At 50.5% G+C, this 3,201-nt stretch overlaps 1 long non-coding RNA gene across 2 annotated transcripts in view; it reads left to right on the forward strand.

Moving 5' to 3' along the window:
- The first annotated feature begins 377 nt into the window (after positions 1–377).
- The window catches only part of LOC132021235 (uncharacterized), a 5,376-nt gene continuing 2,552 nt past the window's right edge, over positions 378–3,201 (forward strand). The window contains exons 1-2 of one of the 2 annotated variants that reach the window (XR_009405269.1): positions 378–482; positions 2,013–2,089. This is a non-coding gene — a long non-coding RNA (uncharacterized LOC132021235). Of the gene's footprint in view, positions 483–683; positions 1,082–2,012; positions 2,090–3,201 lie in introns of those variants that run through there. The other variant, XR_009405268.1, reaches the window with a different exon arrangement.

The following is a 3,201-nucleotide window of genomic DNA, read 5'->3' on the forward strand; positions in this document are numbered from 1 at the left end:
CTATCTGCCTGTTTGGAAACAAGACGGACTCTGAAAGGCGGGCAGGGATTTGGCTGGCTGGGGACTATGCAGCAGGCCAGTGGCCAGAGAAACCACCACTTTTCCCAAGACTGGGGCTTTAAATCTTGGAGTCAGATGCGGGGAGGGAGCTCCGGGATCTCCAGCCACCTCTGAATGTAAAGGAGGCGCTGGAGTAGACACCTCTCCTGGCTCTTCGGGCCGAAACTCCCCGTAGCTCAGTGAGGTCAGTGCGGCAGGGGCTTGCTCCCAGGTGTCGGTTTGCACTGGGCTCTTCCCGGATTGCTTCAGCGTGGCCCCAGCGCCAGTCCTCCCACCCCACCAGCGCCTACACCGCCCTCCTCCCCTCCCAAGGCTTCTTAGCTTAAGATAACAGTCTTTTGTTCTCCCAGTGACTCCACACCCAAGGGGAGAGGGAATGAGGAAATCTTGGGAAAGTGCCGCCTATCTGATGAGGGAAAGAGGTAAGAGGCAGCTCCTCCGCTCCCGTGCCTTCCAGGGGAGCTCGTTTCCAAGGGTCCCCACCCAATTCGGGAGGCCTTTCTGGGCTTGGCTTCCTGGCAGGGAATGCTCAGACGCACTGGTGGTGCAGAGGTTGGTGAAGTACCTTGGCTCATAAATTTTCATCTTGGGGATACATTAAGGATTTTTCCCCCCAAGGAATCCTCCAAGGAGAAGGTGGGTGTCTTCTAGTGACTTCCCACCAGACCCATGATAAGATCCAGACTTCTTAGTGTGGTGTCCAGGACTCTGCAGAATCTTGCCTCAGCCTCGCTTGCTAATCCTCTCTTCTGCTATCTCTCCCTAGACCCGCTGGGCTCCAGCTATACAGAACTACTGTTACTCCCCTGAAGATGTTAGGCATTTCCATGCCTCTGTGACCACTTTGTGTATACTATTTCCTCTTCCTGGAGTGCCCCCACTTCTCTTCTTAAAGAACTCCTATTCATCCTTCAAGACCCTATTCAAAAGTCAGATGCCTCCAAATCTTGCTTGACTTCCCAGACAGGATTAGATGCCCTGTGCTCCAAGGCATAGGGTTCCTTCCCTGGCTCATCACCCAGTAAGTAATTGTTAGGATTTGCATGTTTATCTTCCTCTTATTGCGCCTCTGGGGCAGGGACTGTCATTCACCTTTGTAAATCGGGGGTGGGGGGGCCTAATAATTCCTCCGGCAGTATTTGTGCAAGAATGAACACCATTTCTGCCGGGTCTGTGGTATTTTTGAGTGGCATTAAGAGGACGACACCCTGTCACCATGGGCCTCCCCTGGCCCACAGTGCCATCTCTCCAGACGAGGGCCATGTCGGTGAGTCTGTGTATTCACACAGCATCTGTACAGCAATCCTCAGGTAGTTTTACATCAGATTTATTTATTTTATACAGGAACTCTCTGGGTGGTTATTATAGTTACCATCAAAAGATGAAGAGACTGAGATGCCAGGAGATTGAGTAATATTGTGTTCAAGGTTTCAGTACAGAGTAAAGCTGGGACTTGAACCCAGGTCTTTTGGCTGCAAGAGCCACAAGATCTCTGCCTACACCAGAGATTCTCAATCAGTGGTCTTTGAATTAGCAGATCAGCATCACCTTGGATCTTGTTGGAAATGCAGATTATTGGTCCCTGCCCCAGACCTACTGAATCAGAAACTCCTAGGACAGACCTGCAATCTGTTTCAACAGCCCTGCAGGTGATTCTGTTGCATGGTTCATTCCAAGTTCAAGAACCCGGGGTCTACATCATGATTGTACCCGCCGCCCAGAGCCAGAGCCAGAGCCAGAGGAGGGCGCTCCAAGGCAAACTTTTCACCCCTAAGCAGTCCTGGCAGCTGGGATTGGACAGGTAGAAGGGAAGAAAAGGAACAGAGTGAGTAAGGAGACAGAGCTCTAGTCCCACCAGTTCTACAGTCATTGGCTGAATGATTCTGAGAACTTTTCTGGGCCTCAGTTTTCTCATCTGTGAAATGAATCTCCCTTTATGTTCTGTTACTCAGCTCTCCTTCTTTGGAATTCCATGTTGTCTATGCTAGGAATGGAGTGAAGACAGAGTATGAGGAAATGAAGACAGAGTGTGAGTGCTCATTTTTAATGGATTTTTCCCATACTTGGAAATCAATGCCTCCAATTCCAGATCCTTGGACTAACTACCTTCTTCCTCCTTAGGGGCAGAAAGTCAGAGCAAACATTTGAGTCGACTCATGAAACTTTGTTAGGCAAAAAAAATAGAAACCCATCTGATGGTATTGGTTTGGACCTCCCTCCACTGTCTGGGGCTCCTTCCAGTGGGCCTTTTCCCTGATCCCTCTCTCCTGTTACCTGCTTCCCCACTGTGACTCTGCCAGACCCTCTTGCTCACAGGATCATCTTCCTGTTTCCCCAGTGAGCATGGGTACTTTTCCGACTCCTTTCCACGGGGTTGCCCGACTCAGAGGCTCTCACATGGAAGCCCTATCCTCTGGTCCTGAGGGCCTTACCTGGAGCCCCCAGCATTTACTGGCTGCTGGAAGATCTTTGTACATCAGGCTGAAAAGAAGAAAGAAGGAAGATTGTTTCTTGCCTCTTTGAGATGGTTACGAAAATTTGAGACAAGTAATGGCACCGTAAGAGTAGTAAGAGGATGGGCAGTCAGCGAGAGTACATGGCTGAACTCTCGAGTCCAGGGGGGCTGTCAGAAGGTGGGGAGTACAGTTGGTCAAATACTGTGTCACCTTCAGCATCATCACATGTGCCGGATGAACCGCCCAAGTGTCTAGCGAATCAGTGTCACGCTCACAAACTCAGGTGGGAGCTTTCCAGAGTTCAAGGAAAGCTTAAAATGCAGGAGATAAGGTGTTGCCCCGGTCCTTAGGTTAAAAGCCGAAGAAGGTGGTTATTAAAGAGGGCCCCAGGGGAACGCCTGGGTGGCTCAGTGGGTTAAAGCCTCTGCCTTCGGCTCAGGTCATGATCTCAGAGTCCTGGGATCGAGCCCCGCATCAGGCTCTCTGCTCAGCGAGGAGCCTGCTTCCTCCTCTCTCTCTGCCTGCCACTCTGCCTACTTGTGATCTCTGTCAAAATAATAATAATAATAATAATACATTTATTTAAAAAAAAAAAAGAGGGCCCCAGGTGCACCTGGGTGGCTCAGTGGGTTAAGCCACTGCCTTTGGCTCAGGTCATGATCTCAGGGTCCTGGGATGGAGCCCC

This window comes from Mustela nigripes, chromosome 7 (assembly GCF_022355385.1).
Source record: "Mustela nigripes isolate SB6536 chromosome 7, MUSNIG.SB6536, whole genome shotgun sequence".
Classification (NCBI taxonomy): domain Eukaryota; kingdom Metazoa; phylum Chordata; class Mammalia; order Carnivora; family Mustelidae; genus Mustela; species Mustela nigripes.